The sequence below is a fragment of the Apis laboriosa genome, unplaced genomic scaffold, assembly GCF_014066325.1.
Source record: "Apis laboriosa isolate Shangri-la unplaced genomic scaffold, ASM1406632v1 scaffold26_cov146, whole genome shotgun sequence".
Lineage (NCBI taxonomy): Eukaryota > Metazoa > Arthropoda > Insecta > Hymenoptera > Apidae > Apis > Apis laboriosa.
The window spans coordinates 700,747-714,327 of NW_025222592.1; the positions used below are offsets into that span (position 1 = coordinate 700,747).

The 13,581-nt window shown below is 19.7% G+C and overlaps 1 protein-coding gene across 8 annotated transcripts in view; it reads right to left on the bottom strand.

Annotated features, from left to right (window-relative positions):
* LOC122713772 (PH and SEC7 domain-containing protein) overlaps positions 1-13,581 on the bottom strand; it is a 138,045-nt gene that overhangs the window by 53,860 nt on the left and 70,604 nt on the right. The window lies entirely within an intron of this gene.

Consider the following 13,581-nt stretch of genomic DNA (forward strand, 5'->3'; position numbering starts at 1 on the left):
TTCTTTTCATCTTTCAAAAGTTAAATATTTTTAGTTAGTTTTTAATTTAATAGTTTTTATTAATGTTTTTATAATTTCAATATAGATAGATAAAAGTAAATAAAAAAAAAACAAATGATCATCAATTATTTTCAATTAAATTATTTTGCTTTTATATTAAAAACAAAAATAATTTTGTAGTTTTTCTTGATGTTTTCCTCAGCAAAAAAATCTATTTTATTGGATATATGATTAGATTTCTTCTATATTTTTAATTTTTGAAATAAATTAAAAAATATCAGCAAAAATAAATTTTTTTCGATCTTTTAAATTTGATCATTATTTAAATATATTTAAATGTTTATAATCTAATAATTATTTATGTCATTTTCTTTGAAATAGTTTAAAGAATCATTTCATGTCAAAAATAATTATTAACTATTATAAAAGCATAAAAAGCTTCAATTTTATTTTCAAATTTGGAAAATTGAAATTTTTTTTAAATTAAATTTTCAAAAACTTTATGTTTTAAGAAGAACAGTTTTTTAGATTCGTATTTAGCATAATAAAATTAAAGAAATGCTTATTGAAACTTATAAACTTAGTCGAATTATAATAACACGTATTGAATAGTGTTAAATTTTATAAAAATAATCATTTTACTATATGATAATAATATTTTTAAAATTAAAATTAAACATTTAATATAATTTTTTACATCATTACAAAAATTTTTAAACATTTCTAAGAATATAATAAATTTATAATATCTTAATAATATTAAAAATACTATTAAAATTTATAATATCTCACCATTCATCGAGAAAGTATGAGAACAAATCAACGTAACATAGTAACAAAACAGAATTTTCAACGATATTTCGTTGATTATTCAACAATAGCAGCGATTTACTGGAACAAGTAAATCAAACAATCGTAGTAGTCCCATTATTGCTAAAACTTGGCTTGCTATGCTATTCCCACGCTTTGCGTAACAACATACTACGTAATCTTCATATCATCAGCTGAATAGAACAGTTGTGAAAACGAATGTACTTTACATAACTTATGTTCGTAATTTGCAATATCTAATCGAATATTATAATACGAAATCAACAAATATTGTTCTCTAATTTATTTTATAGAAATATAAATAAAAATGATATTGTTAATATTAGATAATATTGTTGTAGTATGATAATAATTAGAATTAATTTATTATTTCATGAGTTCTTACTTATTAATTAATATATTGAAATTTAAAATAATTTCTAAAATTTAGGTATTTTAATCGAAGCAATTTCTATTGCTTTGGTTTTTTATTATTATGGATAACTTTTTTTATTTAAGCAGACATAACATAGGATATATTAGGATATATATTCAAATAGTTTCTTTTAAAATAAAGATTTATATATAAAATTTTATTATGTATTCTCGATTTAATTTTTTATAAAGAATCATCTTCTTTTTAATTATATTACAATAATTTATAAGAATATTTTATAAAAAGATTAATTTTATAAAAATAATAATTATATATATATATATATATATATATATATATATATATATATATATAATATAATAATAATTATATAAATAATAAAATAAGAAGACATTAATTTTATGATTTAATAATTTATTTTATTTTTATCAAATAATTATTTCTTAAATATTTTTTAATATATAATTAATAATATTTTTGAAATAATAATTCGTTTAACTTTTGTTATATAAAAGATTTTATTATCTTCTTTGAAATTGTGATATATGTAAGCATAGTGATAAAAATATTTTAAAAAATGTTTAATTTATTAAAAATCGAAACTTTTGTTTCAAATTCTTGCATTTTAAAATAAATTAATTTGATTCAATGAATTAAAATAAAAATTTATAAATAAACTTTCTTTTGCATTTATTTAATTTATTTAATTTAGAATAAATGCAACAGTAAAATGAACGTGCACCATTACACTTGAGAAAAAAACATTATACTAAAAATATCGTCCTCTTTAAACCATTCATCTTTTCTCTCTAACATTTCTTTCTAATTGCAATCAGAAAAATGGTACGACTTATTCCAGTTACAAGAACCAATATATATTATTATAATTCTATTGTTCGGATATGTAATGATGGCAAATTACATTGTTATATTCTATAATAACTTTTATTCGATGTTATCATTACGATACAATTGAAAATTCAAAAAATTAATTTAAAGTTATTTTAAATAGAAATATCAGAATTTAATATAATGAAGAATTTAATTTAATTTTACATATTAAATATTTATGTGAAAGAATATATCAATATTTTATATATAATAAAATCTATATTATATAATATAATAATTATTTATCTATATATTAGTAGTTAATATAATTATATTATAGTAGTTAATATATTACTATATATACTACTTTATACTATACTATATCATATTATATATGATTTAGATTATATAGATTATTATATAGATTAATTAAATTAAAATATAATATTACTATATATATTACTATACTTTATTACTTTACAATAAAACATAAAAACATAAAATAAATATAATACATTTAATTAATAAGATTATTGTATTATGTAGTTAATATAATCATAAATATTTAATAACTAATAACTAATGTTAATTTTAAATATTTTTTAATATTTTATAATTAAAGTCATACATTAATGAACTTATTAACATTAATGATAATTCCTTGTTTATAAAAAGAAATAAACATTTATAAACATTTCAATTAATTATAATATAATATATTATATTATAATATAATATAAAAATTCAAAAATATACATATTACTTAAATTTATTAAAAAATAAAAAATTCTGAATATTTCTTATTATCATTAATATAAAATATTTTAATGCTAATGCAAAATGCAATATAAATATAAATCACGATTGAAAATAATTCAAAACAAGAAAACTATAACTCTTTATTATACTTAATACTATTTTCTTTATTTATTAAAATATTTAATTCTGCGAGTTCTGTGAAAGAAAGATTAGATACATGGAGAATTACGAAATGTATTTTAATTATTGAACATCTGAAATACGACTTTCCATTACTTCGTGATTCGAACTTCTCTGAAAAATCGTTCTCCTATTTCTTCCGTTATCGTCTCTTCGATTTCCTGCAGCCTGCCTCCGGACAAATGGTCGTTCCCAGTTCGTGAAATAGAAGAAAACGAAATTGTTTACAAAAAGCTATCCGTCATGAATAGACAGACAGATAAGATACAACTAGATGGAAGCTCTGTTAGCACGGACAAATGTTTCTTTCCTTTTTTTTCGATAAATAAAAGAGCACGAAGTAATCGAAGTTAACAGAGGTAATCAATTTATGACATAAGATCATATTTTAAGCGAGAATTAAATCTCTTAATCCACAAATTTGTCTTCGATTTATTAATTAGAATTATTAAAAAAATTTTATAATATGAATAATAATTAAAAATTAGAAATTAGAATAAAACTATTTATTGTAAATATAATATGGAATATTATAAAATATAGTTTTTTATTTAAAACTATTGCAGATATCTGATTTTTTTGTAAATTTTATAAATAATAAAAAAAATTTTACATCATTAGTAATGTAAATTTTTTTTTTATATTCTATTATATAAAATATCATAATTTTTATCAATTATGTAAAATTTCAAGGAAATATTATCAAATTTGATGCATTTAAATAACAAAAAAATAATATAATATTCCATTTAAAAAAAAGGAACTGTATTTTTTCCATCCTCTGAGATTTACCCTCATCAACTTTTTTTATTAATTTTTGACTCTATATTGTATTGTATACTATTTTTGACTGTATATATTCAATTTATATAACATAATTTATATAATATAATTTATAAAATATAATATAATTTATAAAAATAAATAAATAAATCATCTATATTTAATAATAGTTTCTGAGAAAACAATTGATAATACTTCATTCACTTTACCTTGGGTAGAATAATTTTTCTATCATTGATTGTAAGTTCTATACAATATTTCGAATGGTATCGATGCCTAAAATGAAATTTAATGAATTTCATAGAAATAATATAAACATAAAATATGAAATATAAAATTTTATAAAAATATAAAAAAAATGATGTTTTTCAGCATAAATTTTTTTACCGCTTTACGAATATTAGATTTAAATTGGATTAAAATCATTTTTCATACATTAAAATTTATAATGAAAAAATAAATTTTTCTTCTGGAAATATTTTACTATTTTCAAATCAGTTATATGAAATACAAAAGAGTATTTATTTTTCAATAAAATAATATAAATAAAAATATAATAATATATATAATAATATAATAATAAATATATAATATAATAATATAATAAAATTTTGTACTTCTAGTCTTGATATTGTTACCATTAATCAATCGAAAGGCTTAATCAAAACGAAAGCGTATCATCTTTTATTTATTCGATAAAGCGATCGCATGTTTGAATCTTATTTGCACATAAATATATTTACATTATAATACTTGAAATATTTGAAGTGAAATTCAATGAAATATATACAAATGTATATATTTGAAATATCGACTTAAAATATTTCTCGGAAATTCTGCGAATCTGATATGCTTGAATACTAAAAGGGTTAAAAATCCTCTTAGAAAAAAAAATTATAGCAAAATCTAGGTATAAATCATTTGCGTTTAACAATGAACGATTTTAATCGTTATAATAATACAATAACAACGAACAATTTTAATCACAGCTTAAGAAAGATAACGAAAAATGCAATCTCGGTTTATCATGGAAGATGCACTGCCTAACTTGGATTTGCACATAACTTGAACGTCGCATGCACTTATACATCGTACTTTGCATTAACAATAACGTAGAACTGCACCACCGATATGTGTGTATCCTCAGCGCAAATGCGACCGTCTCGCACTATTGTTTCAATATACAGTCGCTTAGCCCCGTCATACCTCCCCGTGAAACATTGTCTTCTGCTGGACGGAAAATGTAAATCTTTTGAATATACCGTGTGTTCCATGCGGACTATGTCGGAGGTGGCTTTTATTGCTGTTCGACCGAATGAAAAATTTCATAGAAGGGCGGGAAGTTGGAATATATTTTTTCCGTGTATAATGATTTTTTTCATCTTCCCCTTCCCCCGCCTTCTTTTTTTTTTTGAAACTGAAGTTTTTTTTTTGAAACTTAAAAATTTGTTTTTTTTTTTTTATTTCTTCTTTTATTCCTTTTTTCTAAATGAAAAAGTTCTAATTTGAAAATAAATATGGAAGCTTCTTTTTTCTTTAATAATAAGAGAGATTGTAATGTTCTTTTGAGAAAATCTATTAAAAAATGACAGATTCAAAAATATTATAATTAATAATTAAAAAATAGAGTATAAGGAAAAATAGAAATTGATAAAAAATAGAATCTTATAAAAAATTAAGTAATTTAAAATTTTTTTTAACACATTGACTGCCGCGTCACCCATATTCTGATGATAGCAAAAGTTCTCATCGGGCCACGTCATCTGCATTCGGGTAACGCTTATAAGTAACTACTTACTTATTTTCGTAAACATTTGGTAAAATATTTAATAGGGTGTAATAAAACTATTAAATTGTTATAAAAATAATACAAAAATGGTTTATTAAAAAAATTATTTAGAATATAAAACTTTAAAGCATTCTATATAAAGCTGGGGGTTGATCAGAACAATTTGAACAAAAAGTTGTTGTCTGCTATATGATTCACTAAGACATAATTCTTTTATTTTTCTTTTCGACATTGGAACGAATTAGGATAGAAATTTTAACAATTATACCACTCGTTATTCGATAAAGATTCGAATTGTTCGTGTAAAGGTAACAAATGAGGATTTCAGAAATGTAATGATGGAAATGATGTAAGAGTTGATTCTTGCGACCATCAACGATTCGCATTATTAAAAAATCGGTGGGAATACCTAGAGTACCACGCTTAGTTGTACCACGCTTGGTACAACGACGCGCGTGGCCTGAAGGAGATTTCGTTGGAAACACGCGCGGCAGTCAACTTGTTAAAAATTTGGAAATTTTAAATACAAAACTAAAATCATCATCATCATCATCATCATCATCATCATCATCATCATCATTATTATTATTATTATTATTATATTAATAAAAAATATAATTTTATGAGATTTTTGAAAAGATAAAATTAATTTAAAAATATTATATAGTTAATAAAATATAAGATTTTATAAAAAATTAAGTAATTTTATAAAAAAAATATTTTTAATTTATAATATAAAAATTTATGTTGAGCAAAGTGAAATCAAAGATGTAACAATGTTATTTAAAAAAATTAATTCATATATCGTTTTTAATAATTAAAAAATAAGGAAATGTATGTTGATAATAAGAAACACCCTATATATAAGTGGAGACTAGGTCAGTTTATTTGCGCAACAATGTTCATGAGTGTATTATCGACGGCGCAGACTAATTTAATTGCAATTGCCTGTGACATTTGCTATATTTCAACGTTCATGTATATTTACCGCTTACACGCGTTACGCGTGTTTCTAAGCTTGGATTATCATGTGGATGGAAGCCGATATTACTATTTTAGAGGTACCATAACTATCAGAAATGAATAAATGTCATATAAGTTAATAAATTTCATTGAAAAAGATTTTACACTTTACTTCTTAAGAAAAAGAGCAATTAGCAACACAATTATTATAATTAACAAATTAAAAAAATTTATTATCACTAGATTGCAAAGATTTATGTAAATTAAAATTTTTACAAACACAATTATATATAGAATAAATATCTGTTTCACGGTTTAAACATGTACTTTACTTTGTCTTTTTGAGTATTACGTACATTCTATAGATTTTTGTGAATTTAAATTTTTCATAAACATTCATTCTAATTATCATAAAAGCAAATATATTAAGCTCTGTAGGTTTTTTTAAGCATTTATATTTATTTTAATTTTCATAATAGTGTTCATTGCATTTTCTGCTCATTTAATTATGCAGTTATCCTAATTTCCAGTCTGAAATCCCAGTTTTTGAATTACGCTTAGAAATTGCCTTTAGAAACTTAAGAAACGCATCATAAAACATCATAGGCTATTTTAAATATTTATATTCGTATTTTGTATTATTGTGTAATATATTTTATGCTTTTTCATATTTTCTTATCAAAATATGTTATAAAATATAATATAAATATAGAATAGAGTCAGTACTGGTTATATTAATATCCATCTAATAAACGACAAAGAATTAAAAATTAATTCTTAATTTTTATTATAGAATCATTTCATAATTTTTATTTTTAATTAACGTTGTTTAATTAATGTTAATAAGTAATGTGAACTTAAGACTCATATTTTAATACAAAACTTTATTTTTTATTTCTGTATCTTAAAATTCTATTAGAAATTAATATTTACAAATTTCATAATATCACAAATTATTATTATGAAATTTAACAAAAAAAAAATTATTTGCAGAATGTTTATTAACTTTACCAAATCTTAATTATAGTCTTTATTACGTTATATGTTAATATTAATATTATTTTGAGAATGAAACACGTATTAAAAATGTACACGAAAAGAAGGTTTTTATTACAATTCTTTATATTTACGTTTGAAATTAAATAAATTGAATTATTGAATTCAACCATATGTTCCAAATGGCGTTACACGCATACTGATATTCGAAAATGTTTTATTAAAATTTATAAATTAAAATAAATTAAAATAAAAATATAAAAAATATAAATTAAAATTTATTAAATTAAAATAAATTAAAATTTATATGAAATAAACTATTTTTTTTTTATGTATTCTACAATTATGATACATATTATAATAATTCTTCCATATCTAAAGAAGATATTTGAGATATTTTATTATATCATTTACAAAAAAACATTTTTTATATAAATTTTTTGTCTAAATTTAAAAAATTTATATTTGATTTGTAAAATAAAATATAAAAAGATCATTAAAATATTATTTAATAATTTTTATGATCTTTTTTTTTCAAAAATATCAATCTTTTCCAGTCTCTTCTATATAATTCAGCCATTAAATTAATACGTATAACTTTATGATAACTATAAAAATAGTTTAGTATAAAGATAATTGATGTTATTTATTACAGAATTTAAGATTTATTACAATTTATTATAGAATTATATAATAGTTATTAATGTATATTCTAAAGATATTTATATAATTAATGTAAATTTTTATTTACAAATCTACAAAACAAAAAAGATATCTAATACTTGTTTTTTTTCGTAATAAATCTAAAATTAAATTATGTAATTTATAATGAAAAATTAATAACAATTAAGAAAGAATAAAAAAGTAAGCTGTTTGAATAATAGATAATAATAGATAGATTATATGTAAGATTATACGTAAATATATTTAATATTTGTAATGAGAAACAATGCCTTCTCTATTTTCGATATACATCAGAAGCGAATCTCGAATCTTTTTCGTATATTATTCTTATTATTAATGTTAATACATAATAGTTTTATAGTAAATAATAAAATTGAAAATAACTGAATTTCATATAGTATAAATCGTAAAAATCTCTTAGTATATGCAAAAAAAGAAAATAAAATTAATTAAACGAAAAAAATCATTTAATTTAACTTATATTTAATTTTTTAGAAATGAAAATATATAAAAAATTTAATATATAAAAAATTTTCTAATAATAAATATATAATAATTATATGATAAATTCAATTTCATTTAAAAAATTTTTCAGTAATCTAATTTTTCAAAAATACTGAAAAATTCTAGGATTTTTAAATTAATTGTCAAAAAGATATATTTAAAAGATTAAAAAAGTTATATTTCTCTTATATCCAATAATATTACTGTTATAAACTTTTAAACTTTTAAATAAAATAAAATCTAATTATTAAATAAAATTAAATATTCATGAATTAAAAAATCCATTAAAAGAATGTTAAAAAAAAAAAACAAAGAAAATATTCGTTCTGTTAGGAATCTAAACCACCAATTTGCTAATAACGAGTTTCAAGCATAGAGTTTTCATTACGAAAATCGACGGGCGTCAGAAAGGTATTCTCTTCTTGAAAGAGCATCGTCCAATTACTGGGCCTGCATTCATAAATGGATGTTACATCTCTCCAAAACACTTTGTACGTTGACCGAGTCTGGCATGTTTACACCGAATTTCAGAACCGTCTCTGACCTGTTTAATCGAAATCTATTACGGAATGCATCGACGCTTATACAAGTGCACCCTCGAAATTGATTTACGAGCGAAGGCTTGTCGGTCGACTCGACCTTCGTATCCTCATGCCACTGATCGATGTGTGAAATCGCGTTGTAACAGCGTATAATATATATATATATATGTACACACACACACACACATACACACACATACACACACACACACACACACACACACGTTTTTCTATCACATGTACTTTTACCTTCATGATATTAATAACATTTTGTTTTAATTGTATATTTTGCTTTATTTTTTTTTCGTATTTTTAATATTTTATATATGTTTTTGAATATTTTATATTTTATTTGAATTATTTTATTAATTATATATTAATTTTATTGTCATTTATTATATTATTACACTATGTGCAATTTTTTATTATTCATTATATACTCATTTCATATTTCATATTTTATTTTTATTGTTATATTTATTTTTATATTATTTATATAAAAATATTTATTATATATATATTATATTTTTATTATATATTTTATTTTATATACTTTGTTATTTAAGATCAATTGAATATAAATTATTTTATTATTTATGTTATATTTTTAATATGTATTTTATATATGTGTACACACACACACACACACACACACACTATATATATATATATATTTGCAAATGATATGCAATTTTATTAATATATATTTTGTATGTGTAAATACTTATTTTTTTATTACACAAAGTAATAACGTGATATTATCTCGGTTTATATCAATAATATTATCTATAGCTAAAAATGTTTTCAAATAAAAATTAAATGGTTTTGATAAGAAGAGAGAATTGTTGAGATTTTCTGTACATAGAAAATAAAGAACATAATTATGAAAATAATTATTATTTTTTAATTGATTTATATATATATTTCTTAATTTACACTATATATTCATATAAAGCTTCACATTCCTTACAAGAAAGTTTACGTACAAAAATTTTAAATATTTTAATTCGACTTTTGTCAAATTTGAAGGACTAATATAATATAATATTTAAATATTTAAATATTTCGTTCAAAAAATCTAATAATATCAAAATATACTTTTTTCGAAAACATTTTTATTTAATCCTTATTTGCTACAAATAATACTGATGTTAAGATAATATTGATGTAAGCCAAGATGATAATATCAGATATCTTACTATGTATACTTTATGTGTATTATTTGCAATCGGATACTTCATTATAATTTTCAAATACAATCTAGAATTTCGTTATAAAAGATTAATGGTTAAAAAAAGTTATCAAGTAAGAGATGAAGAATATCTTAGAATAAAATATAACATAAAATTCTTTTTATTGTATTATATTATATTATATTATATATTGTATTATATTATATTTATTTTATTTTTATTTTTTCCTATTTATGAATATATATATATATATATATATATATATATATATATATACCATATATTATCATATATTTAAGGAAATATTGTTTCTCCATTTTTATTTTTATTATCATATAGTGAGTTCATAAAATATCTACTTTAATATATTCATAAAATATCTTTAGAAAATCGATTCTAAAAACCAAAATAAACACAAAAAATTCGTATTTAAAAATGTTAATTCAAGCTTATTTATTAAATTATTTATAACTTAATAAATAAGTCTTAATCAACATTGTATTCTTGTATACCAATTTTTTTTTACTATTATATTTTTTTACCTAAAATCATCCTAAAAGAGAAGTAAAAATGTTGCATATATTAAATCCATGAATATTAAATTTTGAATTATTTAATAATATATTCATATAATTAAAAAAAAATATAGAATTTAAAAATAAAAAAAGTATATAAATGTTTTTTATAGCCATCATATCTATAATTAAAAGTCAAATAGAATTATAAGAAAATATGATTTTATAAAATATTATGATAGGTTTTTTTCTCTTTGGAAATTTTTTTTTTATTACTTTAAGTCATTTTTGATACAGTTTTTTTAATATTATTTATTATTAAAAATATCTTTTATATGCCAAATAAATATCAAAGAATAATTATTAATGTATTTCATCTCAATTTTATATTAAAATTTTTCTAAAAACATTTAAAATTTTTTTATTTATTAAAAAAAGACAATTTAAAACAAATATTCGTGAACCATAAACATTTTCATCTTTTAATTCATAACAACTCTATTCATAATTATCGGAAAAATAAAATAATACTAATTTACTAATTTTACTTTTTTTTACTTTTTTTAATTTTTTTTTAAATCATATTTTTTTTCAATAAATGAAAATTCAATAAAAAAAAATAGTCAAAAAAAAAAAGAAAAATCAAAATATTCTGCATTTCAATGGAATCTGAAACAAGTCTTCAAACGTCTTCCAACCTAAAAGAGGCTTATTACCTAAAGTACTCGAGTTATTGCTCCATTGTTCCAAAAAAGCTCACATCATCAGCTTAATTCATCTCGACCTCATTAAGTGACGCTCTAATATTCGTTCCTTCTGATAAATCCAAGCTTTGATAACATCGTCGGCAAAAGGCGTAGAAAGTTCATCCACGTTCCGTGAAAGTTCTCAAGTTGAGTCTAGTGTTGCGAAACAATTTCGTGAGAGAAGTTCGCCTTCAGTCAACTATCTAGTATCAAGTACTCATTTCTTGCAGTTTTATGCATGCCGATTTTACGCGTGGGCGATTGTATGTTATATAATTCTGGGTCTCGCCATATTTATGGATTTATATAAGAATCTTATATGAGAAATTTGTAATGAAGAGATATTTTAGCCCTGCTATATTCCATTTGTTTTCTACTTAATTGTGTATATGTATTTTATATATGTAATTAATATTTTTATAGTAGTCAAATATATATAGTAGTCAACAAAACCTGTTAATATGTTTAAATATGTTTTTGTTAAAATTAAAATGTCTTTTTGTCTTTAAACGAAATTTAAAAAAAAAATTTATATTTAAGTTAAACATATATTTATAATTTTTAATTTAAAAAATAAAATAACGAGGACATATATATATACAAATATATGTTTAATAAAAATTTTTGAATTTTCAAACTTAAATGAGTTTTAAATTGTTGTTAGTGTAAAGTTAGGAAAACATGATTTTATTTTAATCATAGAAATTGATTCATAAAATTTATGATGAAGCATTTTTTTAGCTATATCGTTTGGATTGTTTTGTCTGTAAACATTTAATTATGTTTCTTATATAAGTCATTATATAAGTCATAAGATGTCATTCAATTTTTTTTTGAATTTCTGAATTTATAATTTGTAAACTATTTATACAAAAAAATGTTTCAAACGAAAAATATTTAGTAAAGAAGAAGAGCATAAAATAGAATAATTTTTTAATATTTCGCTTTTTCATTGGATTTGAAGATGAATTTGAGTTTTTTCAATAATAATATATAATATTTGATTATACAATTTGAAAAAATATTGAATAATAAATTAAGAATATTAAAAAATTAAGTAATAAATATTGAATATTGAGTAAAAAATTATTATATATTTTTTAATTTATTTTTATACAATAATACAATATATTTTTTTATACAATAATATTTTGTAAATAAATTTACATATAATTAATTAAATGACTCTATATAATTAAAATGTGTTTAAATGATCAAAAACATAAAGAAAATTTTGAAGAATAATTTTTTTTTCTCATTTTAATATTACGTAAACAAAGAAAGTTACACATTAAATTTTTAATTTAAAAAAAGTAAATAAAAGAAAAGCTTAGAAATTATATTTCTTAATATCTAATAATTAATATAATTTCATAATATTTTTTTTATTCGTTATTTTATTTATATTTATTTAATACAAACTTATAAATTTTGAATGTATATTTACAATTTTCCAATAATAATGATTTATCTTTTACTATGAACAATATAAAAGAAATCATCTTGTGTCATAAACTAGAGAAAATCGAGTTTACTACCAATATGAAATCATTTCCAATATAGTATTCAGTCGCTTTCATAAATTTCTTTATATTTTGTATGCTTTATTAAAATTTTTCATAGAATTTCTGAAGAATAGAATATTTTATACAATATGATATTATATAATATAAATATATTTATTTTATTTGATTAATATGTAATTAAATATTATAAAAGTAAGACATGCTATTTTTGTCAGAAACTACGAATTAAAGTATAATACAAGAATAATTAATTTTAAAATATAATTATTTTATTTCAGTTTTCTTCGTGAATATTAGGAACGTTTTATACAAAAATATAAAATAAAAAAAATTAATTATATGTTGAAATTATTTCATATATAA